Source organism: Thermobia domestica, chromosome 4, assembly GCF_964235325.1.
Source record: "Thermobia domestica chromosome 4, izTheDome1.hap1.1, whole genome shotgun sequence".
Lineage (NCBI taxonomy): Eukaryota > Metazoa > Arthropoda > Insecta > Zygentoma > Lepismatidae > Thermobia > Thermobia domestica.
In genome coordinates, this window is record NC_137457.1 from 252,636,463 (window position 1) to 252,663,549 (window position 27,087).

General features: G+C 36.2%; 1 protein-coding gene across 1 annotated transcript in view; it reads left to right on the forward strand.

The window, feature by feature from the left end:
* The first annotated feature begins 5,893 nt into the window (after positions 1-5,893).
* Oatp30B (Organic anion transporting polypeptide 30B) overlaps positions 5,894-27,087 on the forward strand; it is a 414,497-nt gene continuing 393,303 nt past the window's right edge. Inside the window, exon 1 of the mRNA XM_081755739.1 lies at positions 5,894-6,156. The gene's annotated coding sequence lies outside the window, so the exon portion shown is untranslated. The remainder of the gene's footprint in view (positions 6,157-27,087) is intronic.

Consider the following 27,087-nt stretch of genomic DNA (forward strand, 5'->3'; position numbering starts at 1 on the left):
GTAAAAGGTGGTGGTGTAGTTTTAGCGCACCACATTTTGGAACATTTACAGGTAAAATTGAATACTTCGTATGAAAAGATATATTTATAAGGAACATACGTATTTCTGCAGACAATCAAATTTTATACACAGTAATACAGCTGTTAGTATAATGTCATGACGAGTGCTACTGAAACTCGTATATTTTGCCAAAATCCACTTCCTTTTCACTATCATCGCTTACGCGTATACCCACCATGGCTGACGCTCCTGCTCCCTTCGGACGCACCCCCGCGCGGACCCTTCAGCTTCGCCCTATCTTGACTCGGTTAGATAGCATTCGTGCTTTTTAGTGGTCACCTAGCACAGGTTGGTCTGTGCTTTTGCACTGTAGTTCTTATGGCGTACATCTGGAAATCATATTTATACGCAAATCGAGAAGGAAGTGTGGTCTTTCAACAATTATCTCTGGTGGCCTCCTTGAATTTTATCTATGCCAAGTAAGATATTTTCATGTCGCCCATGGCAAATCTTTTAGGAGACAATAAGAAGAAAATCTGAAAGAATTACAATTTTTCAACAATTATTTCTAGCGGTGCGCCAAAACTACACCTGCACGGTGTAAAATTTTTCAAAATTAAGTAAATATACCATGAAACCATGACAAATTAGAAGTATCAGCATTAGTATTTAGAAATGACTTTTGCTATTATTCTAGAATTTCTCCTTCATGATATTTAACGACTTGTAAAAAACATATTACAAGACTCGTTGCTTTGAGAAATAGGCCCCCGGTATACCTCTCAGGAAAGGCCCTTAGAAATGAAATCTTCCGAGTTTTACGACCCACTTTTATGCCGGCTATGTTAAAGGAGACGGTGGTGATGAGAAATGAATGAAATGGTGGAATGAAGAAAGTGGGAGGAAACGGGGCAACTCCGAGGAAACTCACTCCATGGTGTTTGTCCACCGCAAACTTCACTTCGCGTGAGCTGGGATCGAACGAGACTCCACCATGTACCAGAGGTAAACGCTCTACCACTGAGCCACCACCGCCCTGGGAAAGGCCCCTTGAGTTGAGCAACCATTCCCTGAAAGCTAAGATAAGTTTCAAGGTTACATGCCACTCTTCTGCAGAGTACATCCTTTAGCAGATAGTGTCCTAGAGCAGCCCCGACCATTTGAATCCCCGGGGACCGCGGTGGCTCAGTGGTAGAGCGTTCACCTCTGGTGCTTGGGGTCCCGGGTTCGATCCCCGCCCCCGCCAAGTGAACCTTGTGGTGGACAAACCACCGTGTGCGTGGGGTTTTCTCGGGGTTCTCCCGTTTCCTCCCACTTTCTTCATTTCACCATTTCATCATTACTCATCATTAGAGATGCAAAAAAAGCCGGCTTTTTTGAATCGATGGTTTTTTTCACATAAAAACGCGGCTTTTTTGGGAAAAAAACGAGAATTTTGGAAATTTTGGCTTTTTTCATTTTCATGATTTTTCTATCTAAATAGCTTTCTTATAGTATATTCTATAGTTAGATAAGAATTCCGTGACCTAAATGCCATATTTCACTCTGAAATTCACCATCAAGATGGATGGAACACATGTTTTACGAATTAAAGCTAACATAAAGAATGTAGTATTTCTAGGGCAATTTTAGAGACTTTAACTTTTGAGTTATCGACATTCTTTTCTTCTCTAGATCATTATAGTTCGTCATTCGTGTTCCATTTCTAAGAGCTTCATACTCTAGCTTCTAGCGCAAAAGTTAAACTTACGTTTCTCTATATATCCGTCAAAGCGTACGTTGTTCAATATATCCGTCAAACCGTACTTCCACATTTCTGTTATACTGTAGCTGTGCAACGATTTAGCAGTAATTTTTCGGATACAATCTTCAATACTAATTATACAAATAATCAGTAGCGGATTGAGAAAAGTACTTTGGGAGGGGTTTCTCTGATTGTTTCGTTTCTAAAATGTCCCTAATTTCTATTTGGGAGGAACTTGAAGCTTATGAGTACAGGCATAATATTTCGTTTCGTTTATATATTTAGCGATAATCTTCCGAATACAACCTTGAAGATCATTTTATACTGAGAATCAGTGGTGGGATTTAGAAGAGTATTTTGGGAGGGGTTTTTCTTACTAATGTTTAGTTTTTCTAAACATTCGTAATTTTTATTTGACAGGAGCTTAAAGTTATGAGTAAGGCTTAACTAATAGATATTTCCTTTGTTTTAGACATTCCGTACTTTGGGGAACAGGTTTCAGTCCGAAAGACCTCCCTTCTAACCTTCTCAAAACCGTCACTGCTGGTAATTAGTAATAATAACGATTTAAAAACAATAGGAAAGGAAGTCGGCCAACCTCACAGTACACGCACTATTTCTACTTCACAGATGGAATGAAGAAAAGCATTGTCAGAATGGTCGAATGCTGAGTTGAATCCCGAACTTCCCGATAGAAGCGCAAAAGCTCCACTCAGTCATGTTTGTTGTGCAGTTGTATTTATCTTAACTTAAATATATTCCGTAGTCCTTTTTTTTTTTTTTTTTGTGGTGGTGGTGGGGTGGGGAGAGTTCGGGGTAATGATATAAAGCAGGGTTGGCTGGTTTAAACCAAGATAGTTTAAACCGGCTGTTTTAAAAAAATGGTTTAAACCAAAAAAAAAAAAAAAAAAAAAAGAACGAAAAATACTTTAAATCGTGTGAATTTCATGGTGACGTTTTCACATATCATACCATCCGCATTACGTTTATCTACTTTTCACCTTTTAATCAAGGGGTCCCGTGTTCAATTCTCGGTCGAACCACAACTCATCTTTCAAGTGTAAACCAAGTAGCGATTCGAGGTGTCCCTCTAAGCGAAAGTCTTCTCCGTGATAACCTTGGTATTTCATAAGGATGTTAAGCCTAGACATACGAAATGAAACCAAATTATATATTTCTACTTGAATGAATGCCTGTTTTATAAAGAAGCCAAGGTTGCTTAAATATATTGATAGAAATTGGTAAAATTTATCAACTGCCTACGTAGCTTCCAACATCAGCTTGGATTTGACTTGGTTTTTATTTTATTGAATGATATCTACATACCAAGTTTGTAATTTAATACCTCAGTTTTAGTGTAGTGATTATGATACGTTGACCTTAAAATTTTACATACAAATACATTTAAAGTAATAGCAGGATTTTCCCAAAGGCTAAGGCGGGAGTTTCCTGATTTGTATATAATTCTGTATAATGTTTTTACTTGTGTAACTGTTTATCTTTTTGTCCTTCTGAAATGACAATTATATTAACAAGTAGGCCTATGTAAAGATCAGTACAACGTATTTTTATCAGGAATCCTTCGTGAGTGAGTCGGCAATAGCATTTGTGACCAATTAGTCCCGGTATTGAGTCCAAATGAACAATTTCTTTTGGTTGTAAGCCGAGAAAAGGTTTGGATTCCGCTTTACCTTGTTTGACCCCTTCCAGCATAATCTTGTTGTTGCATAATAACACCAAGGCGAAACAAGCAAATTTCTGTCCATATCTAATATAAATACATACAGTGAATTATTTAAATAAAAAAAAAACTGTTTTTTTAAATAAAAACCATGGTTTTTGTCAACCCTAATATGAAGGGTGTGAGCCAAGAACATGGTAACCAACAAATTTTTAATTGCTGAGTTATGCAGCAGATAGATAGCAACGCATACCGCTTCGTTTAGTCCTTCATGTATAGTCTTATGTGAAAAATCAGCTTTCCGACTTTCAAAATGGATTGTGCAACAGAAAATCTCTAATTTCTTAAAATAGTAAAATTGTGGGTTACCATGTTCTTGCCTCACACCCTTCATATGTGGAATCCCTCTTGTTAAAGTTCAGAAAACTTGAGGAAACCGTGAAGGCGGTTATACAAAACTATAGAATTTCAAGAATATACAATACCAAAAGCTCTAGATGTGCAGCCTGTAAGTGTATTATATAAATCTAAGTATTTCTCTTATGTTTTATTTTAATTTTATTTTGTTCCAAAAAAGAGGGTATGGAGTATTTTGAAGTAAGAATACTACATAGAATTTTGCTAGTTATTTGCGTATTTTATTTAAAGAAGTATTTACTTTTAGGTTTTGCTGGTTTACACTAGCTGTTTTCTTTAATAAACAACTGGTTTAAACAAAAAAAAAAAAAAAAAAAAAATGCGAATCGTGTGGACTTCATGGTAACGTTTCCACACAGTAAACCATCTGCATTAGTTTTATTTCCTTTTCACCTTTTGATGAAGGTGTCCCATATTCAAATTCTCGGTTGAACCACAACCCTTCTTTCATGCGTAAACAAAAGTAGCGGTTCGGATCTAACTTTAGGCGAAAGTCTTCTCCTTGATAACCTCGGTATTACGTAAGGATGTTAAGCCTGAACATACAAAACGAAACCAGATTGTATATTTCTACATGCCTGAATGCCTGTTGTTTTATAAAGAAGCCAAGGTTGCTTAAATATATATATAGAAATTGGCATAATTTATCGATTGCCTACGTAGCTTTCAACATTAGCTTGGATTGGACTTTCAATGATACGTGCGTACTAAATTTGTAATTTAATACCTCAGTTTTAGCATACTGATTATGATACGTTGACCTTTAAATTTTACGTGCAAAGCAATAACAGGATTTTTCCGTTATTGTTTTACATTTAGAGTAATGACGGGATTTTCCCGATGGCTAGGGCGAGAGTTTCCCAATTTAAGAAATTTACTGACCGGACTTCTTTAAGCTTATGTGACCTCTTTCAGCATAACCTCGTTGTTGCATAATAACACCAAGGCGAAAACACCTTATTTCTGTCAATATGTAATATAAATACATAAAGCAAAATATCTAACCCCCCCCAAAAAAAACTGGTTTAAGCCAAAAAAGCCTAGTTTAAACTCCCCTCCCTCCCAAAAAAAAAACGAGTTTTTGGCAGTTTCAAAAACAACCATGGTTCTTCCCAAGCCTGCTTACTTTTGTATATAGGAATTTAAAAAATCTTATTATATGCATTAGTTAATCCTTTGGAATTCATAATGTAAATATGTTGAGAAGTAAAATTGTTTGAAATATCTTTTCGAAATTCATGGTTTATTTTCGAGGCTTTATATTATTATCGGCATCAACCACTAATTAAATGACTTTTTGTGTTATAGAGAAGCGAAACAAAATCTGATTTATCAATTTAAAGCAGAATTTTGAAAAAAGCCCAAAATTTCCCAAGCAAAAAAGCAAAGCAGAAAAAACCGAGTTTTTTTTCAAAAAAGCCGGTTTTTTTCCGAGCCCTTGCATCTCTACTCATCATCACCGTCTCCTTTAGCCTAACCGGCATAACCGTGGGACGTAAAACTCAAAGATTTCATTTTTTCCATTTGAATCCCCGTCCATACATTTTTTTTCGAGAAAGTCTGGTTGTAAGAAATCGAGAAGATAATTATAAATTTTCAACAAGACATTACAAAATCATATTAATTAATAAACCTTTTCCTTCAACTAAGAAAGACTTCCTTTTGTTCTAATTTTAAAAGAAAACAACCACTAATAGTTAACAAGGTTTCATTTTTCGAAACCTTTTCAACTCCACTAGCAAGCACATTCAGCTGTATATCGCGGAACTGCAGTCATCTGACATTTGTTTACATGAATCCGATCTTTGTTACTGAGTGAAATAGTGAACTCAAGAAAACATTAAGTATTAATTAGAATGCTACTTAATAATAAAATTAATAAGTTTCTGTGATATAAATCATATAATAATATGAAACTAATACGAAACGAAACACCCTAAGTCTATTTCTAATATTACAAGCTGTATCACATTAATCCAGAGACTTTATTTTGACTCAAGAGTAAAGTAGCCTCGACAGCAGCGCCACACGAAAACAATCAGCTGTTCAGTGTGAATCGGTGTGGTGCAGTGTGGAGGTTGTTGCCTTTGTTTTTGTGGTCGATGGTACTAAACCCGACTTGCGCAGAAAGTTACTTACTTATAATAGCTTTGGTAGTGAACAAGAGATTGGTATAGTGTGGAAGTAAGTGTCTCCGTGTGATCAGAAGGATGTGTCAATAGATTAGTGTTATAGATTTCAGGAACTTGACTTACTGAGTTACTGCATACGCGCTACATTCCGAGACATTGACCTCCATAGGGGGACAGCATTGGTGAGTAAAAATGCTTTTTTGTTCTTTTAAAAATTGATCCACTGTGCTCATGAGCTTGATTTAAATATCAGCTGTTCGTTTTTGTGAGTGTACAGTGTATCATTCCCATATATATTGAAGCAAATTATTAATCTTTTGTTTTATTATCCTGGATACAAAAAAGGCCTATGTATTGATTTAAAGTTCGGTCCCGCGTTTTGTGCCAAAACAATAGATACTCCAGTTGATAGTTCAGTTAAAAACAGAATGACCAGAGCATGCTATATGTTGTTCCTTATGTACTAATCATTTGGAACGCTAATTTTTGTGTTTAATATTGAACTTTTATTCGTAATAACTACAGATTAATATTTTGGAAAATTACTTCCTTTCCCGTGTCTTTTAAAATCTGAGTTGCTTGTATAGTGACAGGCACTTCGTATCTGATTTTCTTACTCATTGAAGCATGATCCTACCGGCCAAGTAAGTCTTGAGTTGTTTTTATCAATTTTGAGAGCGAAGTTCATTGATAATGAATTGTGTTTTTAACGAAAGCTTTGTGCGGATTCCGTAGGGACAGGTTTGCTTATATATACACAAATATTTCATCCTCTTGCTGTCAACAAGTACACGATTTAATGAGAAGATATAGCAAGAGCACTTTATTCAACATAGTAGGCTCACTGGGAATTTATTTACATATATTAGTACTCGTAAATTTTAGTGAAGTTCAGTTTGTTACGTTATGCGGGAAACAATTTGAGTAGCTGCGGGTTCTTTGGAGGAGTTCAACTTACAGAGGTGTACAAGATATAATGCAGCTTTTGCCTTACATATATAATTCTTGGCCCGTGCTTAGTGTTATTATCAGTAATGAACAAAGGCGTTTTGTGTAGAGGAACTGACTTGTGGATTAATTACTCAGGAGATTAGTAAATTCTTTTTCAATAGGTTGGGTTGGGTAATTTCTGGTCGAACCTATTTAAATGGAGGTACACCATGAACTGGAATAGATTATTATTATTATTACTTACATTTTGTAGTACTTGCCATTCATTTTTATAAATAATCGTGTTATCTAAATGCACCCTGAATAATAACTGATTTCTGTTTTACATTCTTACGCAGCGCCGAGGTCATGAAGCACACGTTACTTAGGTGCTATTTTTAGAGTGATATCGTAACCAGTGTTTAATTTCTTTTATCCAAGACTTTCTATTCTTATCAGAATTTGAACCTGCAAACACACGCGCACCTTAAGCGAGCTTGTTAGCCATGAGATTATGAGGAAGAACACACACGTTGTATTTCGACTTTATCGCAGATCAGCTCAATTTCCAATTTTGGGTATAATTACAAAGCAGGGATATGTATATGTATTTATATATGTGTGTGTGTGTTTTCGTATGACATTTCGGAAACAAAAGTTAGGGGATTCTCTTTCGAATGAGCACAAAGGTACAACTTAACGTATCGAGATAATGTTTCAGGGGAACAAGATCCTGGTATTAGCCTTGATTAGTATTTCTACCATGTATGTGTATATTCTGATTCTAGCAGCGATTTACATAATGATGACTGTGTTTTAATAAGGGATTATCATGGTTCTTTTTTATTTTATTTTTTTCGGAAAATATGCTGGTCCAATAGCAATGTCTAAGTACGGGATTTTAAGACTTCTTTCATGTTGTATTTTAAACTTGGTAACACTTCTGGGTTAATGAAGCCAAAAGGTGTTTAGTACGAGGCGAACTTACATTTGATTATAAGTACCTTATGGTGTTTATTTCGTATGCGTGGACGATACGAAACAGTGTGTTGATCGTAGAACCTATTTACTTTATTAAGATCGTCGTAATGCTATTCTTTTTATCTGATAGTCAACGGTCGTGTTATGTTTGTTGTAATTCAATAAAGGTATTTGTTTCTCTTTATCTTATACAGAGCTTTTTTTTCGGTTATTACCGAGAATGCAGCGTATAAGCATCAGGAAATGATGTGGCAAGAAGGCATATAGCGTTTAGCGGTCTGCTTTCCTTGATCTAATAAAATATTTTCTTTTTAATAATCTCAGTCTCTCTTTGGAAATGGAATGTATAAGTAATTTGCAGAATATCGATAGAAATTTTTAAATAATTGTATTAAGGTATTATGAAAGTTAGAATTCTTTTAGGCTATATTCTTTTCTCCGTTTAATATCAAACATACTGAATGTTACGCATGTAAAGTGCAACAAGCAGCGACGTAACTTGGAGACTTTTTCTGTAGATTTTGATTAGTTTTGATTTCTAGTTTAGCGTACCGTTCAGCACCGAGGCTGTATGAGACGTGGAGTGGCAGCATAATGTGGGATCCGAACCGCATGAGCTCCCGCCGGGAATCGAACCCGCGTCTCCCACCCCAAGGCCATACGGACCGCTTGGCCACGAGGAAGATCAACTTTTTCTGTAAAGAGGAGGAGGGGCAAGCATTAATGTTTGGACCTTCATAGAAGTTATGCCCCCCCAAGTTAAATATGAAATTTTCCTTTCCCCGAAGAATTTGAAACCTTATTCAACGTTTTTATTACTTACAGGAAGTTTTGGGGCTTATGTTTAGCAGAAGGAGTCCGCTAAAGATAACCTGTTTTGGTGAAGTACGACCCAGATTTGATTTATATTCCATACACCAGGAAATATTTTTGTTCAGACGATTAGGCACACATGGTGGACCCATTCCATGCTTCGCAAATTTAATTGAAGGGACAATATTTTGCTCCAAGTCTCAACAAATATATAGGATATTATTTCTTGTGGACCTAATGTTAGATATTTTACCGAAATTTGGTCAGATCACATTTTCGTTACATTTAAGGGATTTTGTTTTGTTTTTGGAGTATGGTGAATTCTATTCCATGCTTAATTTAATACATTCATTTTCGTCGGTTGATTTGGGATCCTTTTCACCAGTGATGGTATATGAGTCGTAGATCTACAACTTGACGTAGAAACCAAACCATATTAGCTCCCGTTGGGGATAAAAAAAAAGATGAAATTAAAATTTTCACTTTACCGTTCCACGATTATTCCCCTTAGGCCAAGGGACACGAATGATTAAGGCAAGTGAAAGGATCGGTAGGAGGAAGTGAGAGTACCGCGAGAAGTCCCACAGACACTATGTTGTCCACCACAAACTTACTTGGCCGGGGATCGAACAGGGTCCTAACACACTAGAGATACGTATTCTATCACTGAGTCACCGGGAATCGAACCCGGGCCTCCCTATACTCATGTTCGTATCTTATTATATTTTCCTGTCCGTTCAGGTAGGGAAATTTTTCCTTGAAGTGGACTCCCATCGAGCGTCGGTGATTTTAAAAGGGTGGCAGTTGTCCCTCCACAAGTTATGGCAACAAAGGATACGTTCTCAGCATCTGGTTGAAGGCCATAATAACAGCGAGATACGTTTTTGAACGACTTAATATCATTGCTATACTTTTGATTACAGTTGCAATCTGTTACTTCCAAATATAACTTCAGTCTGGGTATTGTACGGTAAGTACATGGGTTGACTACAAACAGCATGGCAAAAAGGAGATAGTATTTTTAATTCGCTTTTTTTTTTTTTTAAGTTAAAGATATCGTATGTATTTCAGTTCTACTATTAACTTTTGCCAAGCCTAATCCAGTTCCTTAACCAGGCACAAGCAGAGAAAAATGTTTTGTATTAGTTGGTTGAAGTTTAGCGTCCCTTTTATATTATGGACGGTTCTAGACATTTCATAAGTGTAAGCAAACAGTATTTCGGCGTCTCCACCTAAATGACAATAAAAGAGTAGAAAGTTGTTAAGGCAAAAATTACTCTAATAATTGTTCTAATTGCAAATTTCTTCAATATCTGTCAGTCTCCCTGTGACTTTTCACGAAAAGTGGCGAAATTGTAAACAATTGACTGTGGATGAATACTGAACAATTTCCAATTTTAATATTTAATAGCATTTGTATTAAACAAGCACAAGCCACAACTAAGATATGTACCTAAGGTGTATTTTGACAAGTACAATTGAAACGTAAAAGTCGGAACACAATAAAACTCATGAGCTTCAAGTATAACACTAACACATGTTTGATTTTTGACATGGTCTTATGCTTCATTAAAAGCATATTTACATAGTATTTTCTAGGGATACGATTATGGTAATTAGCTTAATTTTTGCTTTCTTTGTTACTGAAAAGTTCATGTTATAAAGACACTTTCTTCCAATTATTGTATTATTGCATTCGTATCCATTTCAATGAGTATATCATTTTGTATGGCCGTCAATGCTAATCCATTTAATCGTTCTTAAGATATAGTTGATCTCGAATAATTCCTTATTGGTTTTAACTAAACTTATTTACAACTAATTTCAATAATGTGTGCCTTAATCCTTATTTAATTAGTCTTCGATCGAGTGGTGATACTTCAAAATCAGGTCCCCCACGTAATAAATTTTTAACCTGCTCCTGCAAAAATTATTTTCAGGGCCCCTTAGGCCTATAGAACAATTCAGTCCTTTTATGTCTCTTTCCAAAATAGACATTCGAAATGTAAACACAAGCAGTGGCGCACCCGAGATTTCTTTTTTGGGTCCGAAGATGTTTCGGAGTAGTTTACAAAATGCAAATAATTTTGTGTATTAATTTTCTTAAAAATTAAAAGTTCTAAGACTGTACATTTCAAGGAAAAAAATGGGCCAACACCGACCAATATTATGGCCACAATAGGCAATTGATTTTGAAAAAGGTCCTTAACCTGTCGAAATCCGGCGCGTTTACCTTACGAGCATTTCATTTACGATGAATTAAGAGTCGACTTTATTGTCCTTTTGATATAGTTTATCCATATCTCAGTCTGTACAATATTTATTTGAAGCTATTTGGAAAATTTTCCATCATTACACTTTCTCTAATAAATATTCACATTTAAAACACAAATTCGTTTTCCAGTTTGGCGCCTTCTGCGAACACATAGTTCACAGGATTCAAGATCCGGCCTTGATTATTATAGTGAACATCTGAAGATTACCGTGGAATCCGATCCCGCCGGAGATCGAAGCTAGGGCTCCGGACGTTCTTGGTTTATATGCATATAAAAGTATAGTAATTAATGTTAGCTTTACCTGCTAAACTGCAATTAACCTTTCTGACGTTGTGCTCTATGAATGAATCTATTTGGCTTTTGGGATTAATACACAGTCTTCCATCTCTCGTGCTTCTGGCTTCGTAGATTGGGGATGGTTACCTGTTAATCTAGGTAGTTGCGCATTTGCTTCCGATGTTGGATTAACATTGAATATTCTCAGTAGAGGTGCACAAAAATCTGCATTTTTGGGGGGAAGGCTTAGGTTTTCCCTTCTTTTAAAAAAAGAAAAATACAAATTTTAGCTTTTTTGGCTTTGTTTTGTTATTGAAGTGCTACTTTTTTCTTCGTAGTAGATTCTACAATTAAGGGAGACACATTATAACGTTAAATATTTGTGAGCCCTATGTTCATTCCAGGGCTGATATTCTTGATTAATTCTCAGACTGGAATAATATTGTTGCCAACAGCAGCCCATCATATCAAAAGTGTTGTGTTGGTTCCCTGTCTTACCTGGTTTGTGAAAATTATACATCTTGTCATGTGTTTTAACTGTTACCTAAATTCAAACTGACAGAAAAAGAAAAGATTTATCATAAACCAATAAACTGATACACAACTTTTTTCCCCCTTTTTTGATGTAGAATTTTTCTGTCTCCGATTTTTCATCCGGGAAACGCTTTATTCTAAGCTTAATATATTTTCTTTAGCATCAAATATTTCAGTTTACAAAATTAAAGCCGTAAACCGCTAGTTTGTGTATGATCTTACACTGGTGAAGCTTCATTCTTCAACATAATTCCGACTTTATTTTATTCTGTTTCATCGTGTCAAAATGTTTAAAATAAGAACCTTTTGGATAGAACTTTTTCTTCGAATTTTAATGACCTCAATAAATATTAATAAAGTGTCGGTTTATTCCTAAATTTAGTTTCACAAAATTTACTACATTTTGAAAACAGTTGTTGCTAACACTATTTCCAAAAATAGAATTTAAGGTCCCACAATTATACACGGAGGTTAAGGATTTTTTTTTTTTTCAGAATTTCTTTATCATGTTATAAAGAGAAAGGTAAGGCGAATTGTTTATTTACTCGTTAATACTGGAGTATTTTTTAAAAGACCATTTCCTAGGCAAAAGAAGCCTTGGAAAAATCTTTGTATCTCTAATTCTCAGTTCTCACTGAAAGTAGAACCGGGTATATATGCGCGCTAACCACTCAAATATCCCAGAACACTTAAATTGGGGCCACAACTTTTATTATTATTTCAACTTGCCATATTCTCCTGTAAATTATTTCTTTCTAACCTGTGTAAAAGCGTTACATTTATTTTAGATGTCTTAGCAATCAGTGGAAAAATCATGTTAATTTGAAGGAAAACACAGCATTGTACAAGGGGAAACTTTTGCCGTGTCAGGTTAAGTCTTGGACAATCATAGATGCGTTTAAAAGCTGGGATTGAGTATCATATCTTCTCATCACAAATGCAGATAAAGGGAATTAGAGGGAAGGGATATATGGGTTGCCATTTAGAACGAGCATTAGGGGAAATACTACTTGGTTTTAAAAATGAGCATGTTTAGACTTACAAGGAGACTTACGGAAGTGTCACTCACCGATTTGAATGAAACTTTGTATACTTGTAGAACATCGAAAAATAATCGACACGTATTTTTTCGTTTCGGCAATGGTGAAGATTTAAGGATGGAAACCACCCTTTGAAAGTTAGGGGTGGTCTCGAAGCATAGACCCAAAACAACCATTTAATTTAGAAGAAAACATACTGCCCGGGAATTTTAGGACAGCTGATTCAGAATCGGACGTCAAAATACAAAATTCAAAATGGCGGATGCAATATAGTGATTACGATTACAAAATGTCTCCTGGTTTCTCTGCAGTTAGCCAAGAACAATTATAGATTGCAGAGATTACTGCGAGGAGGTTGTAGACCAATTTGAAACCCCTTTCTGTACTTTTTTTTTTTTATAAGGATGCTTGGTAAAAGTGAGTCTCTGCACCTCTGACTATAGCGTTTACAGGGACACAAACAGTAGAACGTGTGGCAGTCAATAAATCTATGAGTCATAGCTACACCATACAGCCTTTAATTTCTTAAAATGGTGTTTTGTTATCACCGTTGTTAATTATTTTGCAGGAAAAGAATGGAAGATTTGGCCCTATGATCCAGAACATATTTTTTTATTCTGAAAATGTCCTTGTGAAAGCATCAAATTCAGGAAAATTAACATCAGGTCTTGTGAGATCATGCTTTCAAGATGTTTTTCTCCCAATGTCTAATGCAAAGTCCATTTTGATATTAGATTCGTGGAGTAGTTCCACTTCATCAACTTTTCAACTTATTTTACGAACAAACCATTCTGCAGGAACAACTGGTAGGATTCACCGTCTTTGTGTGTTCGTCTTTAGGCCGTGGAAAAACTTCTTGAGACATTTTTACTGATATTGTCCTCTACAACTATAACATAAATTTACATCTCCGTAATAGATAATATAATTTAGATCCAAATCACTGATTCTTAATCAGTTTTCTTCTCAGATTTGCAAATCTTATTAGATATGCGTGATACAAAAACAGTTATTTGGAAGAAGATGGTGCTGCAATTTAATATTTATCACAGTTATAGCTGTGATAAAGTGAGCTTGGTGTATATGCAATGTTTATGCATCAGACGGTTTTTTTTTTAATGAAATATCATTACTGTGAAGCATTTTCTCAATAAATTCATATTTATAATGATTGAGGATATATGAAGTTCTGACATAATGAGAGGCGTGGAAACTCACTATACGTAATTATTATAATAGGGGGAGGAGCAGAGACTCACTTGAATCAAGGATCGCGTTATAATAAAGGGGTTTCAAATCAAAAGTCAGGTTAAACCCTTTTCAAATCGGTCTGCAACCCTCTCGTAGTAAACCCTACCAACTATAATTGTTCTTGGGGAACTGCAGAGGATTTCAAACTAGAAGACATTTTGTAATTGTAATCACTACATTCGATCCGCCATTTTGTAATTTTGACGTCAGATTCTGAATTAGCTGTCCTAAAACCCCTCCGGCAATATGTTTTCTTCTATATTAAATTATTGTTTCCTGTCTGTGCTTGGAGACCACCCTTAGAGTTCAAAGGTCGATTTCCACTGTTAAATCTTCACCATTACCGAAACAAAATAATTCGTGTCGATTGTTTTTCGATGTTCTACAAGTATGCAAAGTTTCATTCAGATCGGTGAGTGACACTTCCGTAAGTCACCTTGTTGGTCAAATTTTTGGAAATTAAAAACTAACTATTGCTATTTAGAACGAGGATTAGGGTAAACACACTGATCGCTATTTAGAACGAGCATTAGGGGAAATATACTGATCGCTATTTGAAACAAGCATTAGAAGAAACGTACTGATTGTTATCTAAAAAAAAAAAGTTAAAAATAGTATTAAGAGAAACGAGCTGATTGCTATTTAAAATGAGCATAGGGAAAATACATGGAAAAAATCTGTTACGTATTAAGTAAGTATATTGTTTACTTGTAATAAATATTTGCTAAACTCAAAGCAGGATGATTTTTTTTTTTCCGAAACCTGGAAACTCATTACTAGTACTACTAATCCGTGGTACTTTCTCGAATATTCGATTCGAACAGTGGCGTACAAAGAGGTTCGTTAAGGAAGGGTTATTGCAGCTCACAAGTTCATATAATTTCAAGTGCTTATATAATTTTAATGTGATAAATATATATTTTTATATATCTTGCTCAAGAGAAGAGTTGAAGCTACGAAATTCCTCTTGCGTGCGCCACTATTTTCGAATGTGGAAGTATTTTGATCGTAACAACACTACTGTTGATGGGTCAACAACTGCGACTTAAGTTATTACGTGCGGCAGTATGACTTTATGTTAAATTATAACGTTGTAATATACAACATTCTGTGTAGAAAACAATTATATATTCAGGACAATTATTGAGCAGTTAATGGTTTTTATAAGCAAGAATTTTGGGAATTTGTCATTTTTTGCTCACAAGCAGCGTTTCATGTATGTTAATGTAGCAGATCTTTTGTAGTTTTATGTTTCTGTGAGATCATTCGTACTTGTGAATTCCCAAGTTGAAATTTGTGGTATCGAGGAATGGCAGTAGTAATTATTAATTACATTGCGGCATTTTCTCCTTTTAGAAGTTTATAAGGTACTGACAGTAAGTGGGAATTAAAAAAAAGGAGAGGAAAAAAACTTGGTTTTATTGCAGCAGCTTTTGTGGTTCCACGTTGAATCAGCCAACCATACGATGTATCCGTGTTTCAGATGTGTGTGCAGGCATGCATGACTGTAGCTGTGATACCATCCATGCTGAAGTTGGATTAAATGCAATAGTTAAATAGGAAACACGAACGGATCTTTGTTAATGTATAATTTCTTTCGAAGTCCCTCTTAAATATGGCCAAATTCTCGAGAGATTATGAGAAAAGAGCTGATTCTGGATAAAAGATTTCATTGCTTAATAGCTATAGAGGTCTTCCCATTAAAAAAAAAATAATATAGAATCATCTTTACTACGTTATTGTGTGGTAGAGATCTTCACGAACCGAATTTTTCGGCCTAAGCCCGATCCAGCCCAAATGTACCTAGGCCCATCCCATCCCGGACCCGAAAAGTTTTGGAGGATTTTGGGCCGAGCCCAGCCCGGCTTAATAAGTATTAAAACTTCTTGACTTGGGCCCGGCCCGATAAGCAAGCCGCCGCTAGGTTTTCACTCATCTGTTTGGAAATTCTTCCGCCCCACGACAGTGTTAATACTAGCGTATACAAGTTTAATTTCATCATGAATTTGGAGGTCGCTGCGACTCTTCAAATGCAGAGGCTTAATCATTCTACGAGCTTCAATCTTCTCCATCTTGCACCTTGCTGACAACTTGTGCCATCTGAAAGAAAACGAATGAGATATATAAGTAATTTTCACTAAATCATACATCTGGGAGTCTTTCTATTTCAAGTGTGACCCTCCTGGCGCTACTATCGATGTGTATTTTCCCGTACCTCGCCCAAAAGAGGAGGAACAAGTTACTGCGGCCGAGATCTTTCAATTATTGGATCCGGAAGCGTTGCCACAATGAATTTTTTCACGGACTTCGCTGTGATCTGTAATGTTAGTCATTCTAAGTAGCCTACGATCTTCACTCGTCGAGACCAAACGACTGAATGACAAATTGGCAACACAGGTGACGTTATTCACTTCTTTTCCCTACACAAAGGGATGATTTCATCCGCCAGAGGTAGGCGGGGGTGGAGCCGAAGTATAATTCGCATAGTTTCTGAGGGCACAGGTGGAATAGACAGGCTCTAGGCCAAGTTACATTAAAATCATTCTTTAACTTCTAGAAAATGATTAATTTTTTCGATACCTTCCTCGGAACTTTACTTTCAACGGTAAATTGGAATACTCTTAATTGCTCCGTTCGGGGCACTCCAGAATTAGATGCAAGACCATTTGAAGATGAGATGGGAATAAAAGAAATAAATTACAGCGAAATATAAAGGGTTGCAGGAAAGAATGTTTTGCGCCTTATGCGAAGGTTTTGTTTGACCAATTTTAGCGGAAATCTTTTCAGTGACATCTGTAAGTGAAATATATAGTAAAATTGATTAAGTGAAAATTGCTGCAAAATGGAATATGATTTTAGAATGTAGCAAAGAATTGGAGAATCAGTTAAAATCATTGTTAGTACTATAAATCAGCATGCAAACGTGAACACACTAACTCTGTTATGTATATATCGAGTACTTAGCACCAGCTATTTTTATCTTTGTACTTTGATCTGAGAATAACTTCTAAAAATTACCAGTAAATATCATTCATTTCTTGATTATTTAGGGCTTTCTCAGTGACTGTGTTTAGCGTTCCCACTTTCTGTTCTCAAGTCCCGGTGTTGCTTTTCGATGGGAACATATACGACTTGGATTCCACGTTAACTTGTAGGGTTACATCTCATGCATCTTCGGTGACGATAGCTTAAAACAAAACAAACAAACAAACAAAAAAAAAAAAAAAAACTTAGGGTCTCGGGTTCAATCTATGGTCGTTTCAGTTGGTTTTATGCTGGATAAACGCCGTATGTATGGTTTTTCTCGGGGTTCTACCCTTTAAATGTAGAAACTTAATCATTTTACGAGGTTTTGCCTTCCCCATCTTCTCCATCTGAACTTAATTTATTCTGCCATTTCCTTTATAATAATAATAATAATAATAATAATAGTCTTCCTTACCCTCAAAGCATAATTGTGGGACGGTAAGTTAATATAATAATAATTTAACTGCCTGCCTAAGCCCGTAAAGGGTTATGTTTGACCAGACAACGATTGACCACGCGACTTTCAGAATATCAACTTCTTCATTGTTTTAGGGTATCGTGAGTTCACACTCTGTAATGGTAATCACACTGATAAATATAACGATGAAATATGACTTTCTTGATTTATTTTGCCGGTGTTTTTGTGATTTCCTTTGGTTTTATATCCCAAACTGTTGAGAATTTAGACACATGATTTTATAATGTTTTGTTCAGAGCTGTCCAACCTAACAGCTCTCAAAGTTTAGAATGTGCAGCATACTTCGGAATTTATTCCTTTTAATATTAAAAGTAGGACATTAGAAAGAAAAGTTTGAGATGTATTAGCAAGTTCGAACGAAGGGAAAGAGAGAAAGAAATTATAAAATATGTATATATAGAGAGAGCATATTAGTGTATGGATAGATGTCATGGACGTAGGGCTATAATCTGCAACAGCACGCGAACCCATTTTCCTATTATTTAGCTAGTTCTTTGCATAATAGAATGTGGTGTCCTTGAATAAGATCACGGCACTGTATCAATCAATCGATAATCCTTATTTACATCTGTGGGTGATTGTATACTATTTACGCTTTTCTTTTCTGTATATTGCCTTACTTTATGCAAGTGCTGGTTTCTTGTGTACTTTTCTGCCATATGCAGTGTCGGTACCAGAAAGTTAATTTTAATGTGGCATTGGAGCATAGGTGTAACCATGGGTGGGGGTTAAATATATTCTTATTCCTCAAGGAATTTCTCGGTCCCCCAAAAGTACTTCCTCTGTTATGTGTTACAGCAAATGAAAAATGTTTATACTTATATTAAAATGCAAATTAAAAAGGAGAAGATATTTTGAACCCCTTCAACATATTAAAATAATAAGAACACTTGAAATTAATCTTTCACTTTATTACTCACTTTCCTAACAGTTAAGAATTTATTTTACTATTGCATGTTATCTAAAGGGTCTTCCCTAGTAAGATAGTAAAATCGGCCCTTGATCCAAATTGGGTTGCTATTGACTCAAAATATTACCCTTGACATAAAACTACCTCAAAATATTTTTAGACCTTCCTACCCCCTCCCCTTACCGAATTATCGTGTCATACATGCTCAAAATTGATTTTTTTTTTAATTTGGTGAGGGTGGTCGAAAAGTTTTGAAAGTTTCACAGATTGTATATGCTATCTGGATGTAAATGTGAATTCTTTTTCAAAACCATCGATGCGTTTTTTTTTTTTTTTTTTTTTTTGCGTGTTGAAAATTTCAAAAGAAATTGTAGAAAAATGGGGGGACATGTCGCTGATTTTTTGGTTAAAAAATTGTTATACCTTTACGTACAACGTATATTTTTTTCGGGATCTGAAAGTGATGGCAACATTGTCAAAAAGAAATAAAACTGAAAACAACCGTGTTTTTCGCACCATTTTAGGGCCTTTAAAGTGAGGGCCCCTTCAAACAATCCTTTACCAAAGTTCACAATTTTCATTTCCCTGGCGTCCCTTCCGCTTCCGTCGTTCTTCGGTTGTGTCCATTTCGGAATAGAAACATCAAATATGTCTCCGTAACAGTGCTTCCACTTCAAACGACTCTTGCACAACAAAGTTACACAGCTTGCGGTAGAGAGCGTCACTGTGTGTGGTCAGTGAAGCAAGCATTGATAGATACGAAGAGCCGATGCGAGGTGTTACGCATAACAAGAGTCCGGATTTTTATGTAATAGCAACCCCCTAAATATTTAACAAAAATCGCATAAAAATGTAAGAAATATGTAATATTATATAAGAATGTGTAATATTACATATGTTACATATTTATGGAAACGTAATATTAACACGCGTATGAGTAAGCAATATTTAAACGAATTATGAAAATAAAAGGGAAAATCTATTACACTTTATCCTGCTTAATGCAAGTCCCCCAATGAAGTGAAATGCTTGAACAGCTAAGACAGCCATACGTCACTGACGTGACTGATTGCAGGATGATAAAAATCAGACGCGAATGGAGGAAGATGTGAATCGGCTAGAGAGAAACAGGAAAGCCCCGAGAAAAGCAATGCATACGGCATTTGTACGTCAGAAATCTCATGTGGTGTGGGGTGGTTCCGTTTCAAATCTAAAACCTTTTACACTAAATGCGCATCCGTCACCACGGCCCAATCTTGAAATGAATTATGCGCAAAATACAAATTTAAATACCAAAAGCAACTTAAGACGAAATATTTTGTGTTATATATATTTATTTCATGCAGGGAAAAGCAGTCCTATATCTTTTAAACAATACCAGCTGAACTAAGATTGAAGAATATTTCCACTAATGAACATTTTTAACTTGAAATAAAGTACTTACAAAAGATGTGCCTGCAGTTCAACTGTGTGTTGTTGCACAATGAGTTACAAGGTACATTTCCAAATGATCAGCAGTAAAATTTTATCGGCGATCGGATAAAATATTCTTGTATGCAGAGAATGATCTCTTCACATCACATGAGGTAACAGGAGAGTATTTGAACAGGGAGATGTAGTTGGGGAAAATATCTTCAGGGGGGTTCTTGTTTCACCACTGAGAATCTCGCACACTGCCAATAGGCTGTCGTAACCTGGGTTTCTTTCCAGCACTGCATTAAGTTTCTTTCGAACTTTTTCTCTTACATCTCCACACACACCTTGCAGCAGTCTCTTTGCATCCTCTATGATTTCCATGGATTCCGGAAGAGGCCGCCCAACAGTCTCTAGCTTTTTAATGCTAAGTGCTCTAGCCGCTTTTAACATGTACTGTCTGTATAGAGAACAAGGACTTTTTCTTCCTGAACTCCTCCCGGCCACGACACTTTAATGCCATCGTTTACAAAGAGAGCAATCGTGGAATGATACGTGCATTCCAGCAATTACTCGCAATAAGATAGGATTTAGATGGAGTATCTTCACTTAAATTTCCAATCACTAAATGTGCTACATAACGTCCCAAAAATCCAAATATATGAACTACCTATTTCTGCGCTAATAATATATATTGCTTCCCTATAACAAACTTCAAGATAACACTTTTAAAGAGTAGATTCGTTAGAAATTCGACGCCACAGTACTTCTCCAGAAAAGCACGGTATTTTCCACTTGAATTTTGTTCCAAGGAATGTTTGCTGCTATCATTGCTTGACACAAGTCTTTGAAAACCTCACTCACTGAAGTATCTTGATGCATTTGTGTCAAGAGTACTTGTTTTTTTGCAGTTCGCGAATTTTTATTTCTTGCATGAGTGCACTTCGTACATGTTGTTCTAACTGAGATTTCATTGAACATTCATTTTTTTTTATCACACACTTGACCAACACTACTTTACCGTCCGTAGTAAACGCATCATCGATAGTTACCCACGGCCGCAATTTCGCGGATAAAGTTGAGGCAACCGGAGCCATTTCTAACTTCGACGGTCAATACAGAACACGGCCGTTTTGCAACTGCAATACTAGAGTACTGTCCTCCTGTCATTCGGTTGAACAAGTGAAGTTCTTTGAAAGCTTAGGTTACCTGCTATGATATTGGCATTGTTGCCAGCTTCTTGGAACGAACTCTTGCAGTAAATTCCTGGAAGCACACTAGCATACAGTTTTAACTTGGATTGCAGGATTTGCTTTCATCTTTTTTCCCGTTCGACCTCCGATAACAATCAAATAGACTTCATTTTGGGAATTTCCTGGCCAGTCGCCTGTCAGGCACGTGATCTGTCTTCCTCAAGAGTTGAGAATAAAGGGCGCTGCTAATGTACCCCGGAGGGAGGATTTTTATTTGTTTCTTCTTATATTTCTTTTGTTATCGGCGAAAATTCTGCAAAGCATGGTTTGACAAATAAAAAGGAGTGAGATATTTCTCTTTCGGTAAAGAAACGAAAATATAGACATGACAAAATTGAATCTAGATGCAAGCATTGCACAGTTGGAGAGTTTAATTTTTTTATATTTTAAATTAAAGTTTCAGTAAACGTAAAATTTAAAGACAGTTTTATGTTTAAAAAAAAAGATATGTAGAGACCATAGAAATAGGTAATATTGGTCAAAATATGTAAAATATGTAATGTAAAACTTCAGTTGGAGCACCCTACAGGTGTGAATCACAAACATTTTAGGATTTGACGAACGTAAATATGAAGGAATAAATATGTAATTACATACAAATCCGGACATTACACATAACCAATCAAAATATTATGACCACCAGCTTTTTTTTTTTTTTTTTTTTTTTAATAGACTCATTGGACTGACGTGAAAGGCATGGGTACAGTAGAACCGCTCTCCAGACAGTGACAGGGATCTCGCTCGATAAGTCAGTATGATGCATGTGCGTAGAATGGGGAATGCCGGTGATATATCAGATAAGGACCAGATTTTGATGGCAAGTTGGAACGAGCATCTCGGAAAGTTCGACTTGTGTGGTGTTCCCTATCTGCTGTGTTTAGTGTCTTTCAAAGTAGGAAAAGGACGGTAAAACCAGCATCAAACTATAAGGCGATTGCTGCATCTCATTAAATATGTGAGACGTCGTAGACTGTGGATTTTGGTACAACAGGGTAGGACGTAAACTGACACAATTGCCCACATACTTGCTCAAGTATGATTTGGGAAACCTTCACATCATCAAACAAAGGTCCGGTAGTGGGTGCGGAAGGTACAGTCCGCAGCAAGAAACCTGCAACATGAGCATGTACGTTTATTGTGAAACTACGCCTAACAGCCCAGGGAATCAACATAACGTTTAAATGGCACGAATCACACAGGGGAAACCTCGGCGTCCTCACCTGTACACTTGTTTTGGAGCAAAAAACTTCGTCGTTTCACAATAAATGTACATGCACACGTTGCAGGTTTTCTGCTGCGAACTGTACCATGACGGCTCTTACCTATCAGTAGGTCTTTGCGAATCACGTCATTCATGTCGATGATATTTCCAGGTGCGAATGGGATCTTTCAGCAGGACAATGCTGCTGTTACAAGACCAACGTTGTGCGGTAATGGTTCGAGGAGCGCCGTGGTACTCCAGTGGTCTCCAAATTAACCTGATCTTAACTCAGTTGAACACCTTTTGGGTATTATTGAACGCCAGATCAGAGCTTATCTACCCCATTCACAGGAATTACGAGACTTGAGTACAGATGTGCTGTACTATACCTCGAGTCTCTTATATCATTCTAGAAGTTATTAGAATCCTTCTGTGTCACAAGAGCTTCAGAGGGTTATGCTATAGGCGTAGCAATATTTAAGTCAAATTTACGAGTATTATTAGAGTATATGTGTGTAATGATTTGTGTATCTTGAAACATTGTATTCATATTATCTATTTATAGCTTTTATACTATGAATCATGTAACTTTAGCATAGTGTTTGAGATCTAAGAATCTAGTGTTGCCCACGAGATTCGAGAATTTCTTATCTCGAATTTAAAATCATACTTCTCATCTCGTGGGCAACACTAACACCAAAGAAAGTTTGTTACTACACTTGTATGCTGGGAACAATTATAACTCCTTAGCCTCGTGATTATTTTGTGATGGGCTCAATATCAACAGACGAAAATCATATTCACGAAGAAATTAAATGTCGACTAAAAGCAGGGAATTCGTGTTATTATTCAGTTCAAAATCTCTTGTTGTCGCGAATACTGTCGAGGAATTCGAAGCTTAAAATTTATAAAACGATAATCATGCATATTGTTCTGTTCATGCCTGTTGGTTACGGAACATGGTCGCTTACTCGGAGGGAAGAACATAGATTAAAAGTATTTCAGAACAAGATCCTGAGACGAATATTCGGACCCAAGAGGAAGAGGTATGCGCAATGGTGGAAACTTCATAACGAGGAACTACATAATTTATACGGTTTACCAAACATTATTAGGGTCATCAAGTCTAGGAGGCTCAGGTAGGCAAATCATATAGCCAGGATGGAAGAAGGTAGGAACGCTTTCAAAGTCTTAACTGGAAATCGGAAAATGACCCTTGGGTAGACCTGGGAGTAGATGGGAGAACAATATTGAGATGGATCTCGCAGAAATAGGAATACAAAGTAGAAACTGGATCCAGTTGGCTGAGGATAGAAGTCAGTGGAGAGCTTTTGATGAGCTCGACATTGAACCTCCGAGTTCTATAGACCATAGAGTTAGTTTGTTAGAACTTCCTCGTGAATAAGCGGTTAGCGTACGCGTCTTTGGCATGGGGGGACCCGGGTTCGATTCCGGGCGGGAGCTCATGCGGTTCGGATCCTGTATTAAACTGTAGCTCCACGTCTCATATAGCCTCGTTGCTAAAAGGGATGCTAAACTGAACTCAACAACAATTTCTGGGGTATAAATTCTATGTTTGGGGTCTTGGTACATTGAGATATAATAGTTCAGAAGATGTATATTGCCTAAGGAAGAAATAAATTAAAAAGAAAGAACACTGCTAAATTAAAAAGACAGGAAAGCGAGATAGTTTTTTGGGGGGGGATCTTAACTTGATTTAATCTTGCAGTTATACATTTATAACATAATAATAATAAAAAGTGAATCTTTCAGGGGGACTAAAGGTAATTGCAAGAGGGGGGGAGCAGACCTTCCCTAAGTACAGGCGTGAAAAGACCTCCATATGATTTTGATATCCGTATTGAAAGTTAAAATACCTCTTCTCTGGTGAGCGTGTACCATATGATGTGAGTGATAGGCAAAATGGTTGTTGCAGGAAAAAAAAAATGTGATTCTAATTTCATTTGTTTCTGAAAGTACTGTTATCGTATCGAAATCTACAACAAGAGGCCGGCCATTTTGTGTCCTGCAACAGTGAATTCATACAATACTGATAGGGCGTGGTACATTTATCTGTATATTGGTTTGAATACATAGAACTACCAAAACAAATAATACGTGGTAGTTTTTCCCCAGGTTTTGGATATTTATATGAATAACTCCTCTCTCTAACGATAGGAAAGAATGGTGCATTTTAGTTATTTATGTAGTTTGTAAGATTAATCGTAACGAACCCTTATTAACATTTTTGGACATAGGGTAGTGATACTTTTTTAATAATTTTAAATTAGTTCGTACGACTTTCTCTTGCATCCGGTGTGAGAACTGTGTCCCTGGTTATCGAACATTATCTTTTGCGGAGTTCAGGCTTTAATAAATTGCTAAACGATTGCGCCTGTCGTAGCATGCTCCATTAGATTAATGGGTTATAAATTTGGGTTGTGCAATTCTGCTATCCCTCTACAGACGCTCACATGATTGATGTATTGTTTTGTGTTCTATCATGATATTCTGAGACGAATTGCGACCTTGGAACAAAGTCAATGAAAGTTATGTTATGCTGAAGGATATACAGGGCGTTCGGATATTAACAGCAACGTTTTTTTTTTCTTTTTGACGAGGGGTTGAATTTATAAAAGCACTAAACAAATTAAGGGCCGGTTTGGGTACAGATTATTATTAGGTTTACAAAAAGAACAGTTCTTCGCTAATTTCTCGAGAACTACACAAGGATTTAGTCATTATTCATACAATATTGTTCAGCTTGGTTATATTTGTCAATTGGTAGCTTGTGTGTCACATCTTCGAATTTTTTTCGTTAAACACTGAATAATGTAGAATAAGGAAATATCTACGCCAAGAAAACACAATGAAACTTGAATATCTACGCCATGAAAACACAATTTGACATGATGGTGCATTCAGGGGCGTGCGTAAATGATGGTCTCTGGGTTTCTCTTAACTCCTCGTTGAACAAGATATTGTACAAAAAATAAATATTTACTATATAAAAATATGTATACAAACAACTAAAACGATCTCAATTTGGGAGCTTGAATCCCTCTTGGTGAAATTGTGCGTACACTACTAGTTACAAATCAATATATTTCACCTTTTTGCTCGATTTAGTCATTCTCTCTGAAAGAGTCGATCTTTATTTCTTATTCGAACTGCAAAGGAGAACAGAGTTTCTCCAAGTAATAGAAAAATAGTACAGATTCTGTACTAAGTACTTGTTAATAGTCCCTCTCTCTCTCTCTCTCTCTTTAAATATTTCATTCATTATGAGTAGGATAGAGTTATATGAAATAAGAATTTTAGGAATGATAATGTCGTTATATCGACTAACAAAAATTTTAGAAATGATTCAAAAAAATGGATCAAAACTTTGCGATTTTGGCCAATAATTAGCTTTTGGGATGAGGAGCCACAAAATTTCTGAACGGCCCCTAAGTCGAGTTTTCGTTTTTTTTTTTTTTTTTTCGGAATAATCACATCATACTGAATTAAGTGATAGTTTGGGTTTAACTACACTATATGTCGTTCTCCAGATATAATGCCTACAAGAAAATTTTTGACTAAAATATAGTTGATCTTTTGATCCAAAAATCAATCTACTTGATAAAATAAAAGACCTCGGTGCGCTAAGGAACTTATTGTCTTAAATATCCAAACAAAACGGAACTGAATTAAAATTACGTTCTCTTTCGCTACAAATGGTAATTTGTGTTAAAAGAATTCAAGTAGTCAAGATACAACTCACAGGTATGGTAGATATGAAAAGCTGAGCCATGCCGTTGATATACGAGTCCTGGGGCGGAAGTAAATAGCGGGTCTTGTGATATACACGTATAGTAATGACTTACATGGCGCAAACCCTGAGTTATGTATGAATTACGATAGTGATATTACACTGTAAGTGCATTTTGCGACATTAATAGTATGTAGTCGTAAAATGTCCTACAAAATGATGATTTATCTAAATCTAAATACTTCTCATCTAAATATTTTGAACCCCAGAATGACTTAGAAATAGGAAACTTCTTGCTTTTTGTGAACTATTTCCTTCTATAGCGTGAAGTTGGAGCTACTGCCCCACATGCTTTATCTAGGGACGATCCAGATATCTAGAAAGATTGGTCTTGCTTTGCCTACACGTGGCAGAAGTCTGAATTATGAAAATAGGATAACTTAGGAAGACGACCAACTATATCTGGGCTCCGCAATTTCACTAGTTGCTAATTCCTAGTCGTGGGGTGTTTTTTTTCCAGCTTGATGGGTTTTATCCATTTTCACCCTTTCTGTCAGTAACGTTATTAGTCATTGTTTTTTTTTATCCTTTACTTTTGACCACCTGATAGGTAACGTATCACGTGTACTAAAAAGCAAGAACTAACAATTCCGACGCCGCTGCATGTTCCATTGCATGGATATGTGGAGGCTGGATTGAGATCTGTGTCCAGGACTGGGTGCTGCGAGATTTGCGAGACAGTGTGCAATCACGCCTGTCCCTGTTTGTAGTTCTGTAGTAATGAGATTTTACTTAAGAAACATACTTGAACATCCTTATGGCTATCTTCTTGCCTTTTGCATGGGAGATCGCAGTATGCTCTCTTCATTAGGGATGCATGGTTATAATACCACATTATATTTTAAGCACACATCTCATGCTAAAAGGGGTTGTTACGTCAAACCAAGCAAACAAGATGCAGACAGTCGCTGACTTACCT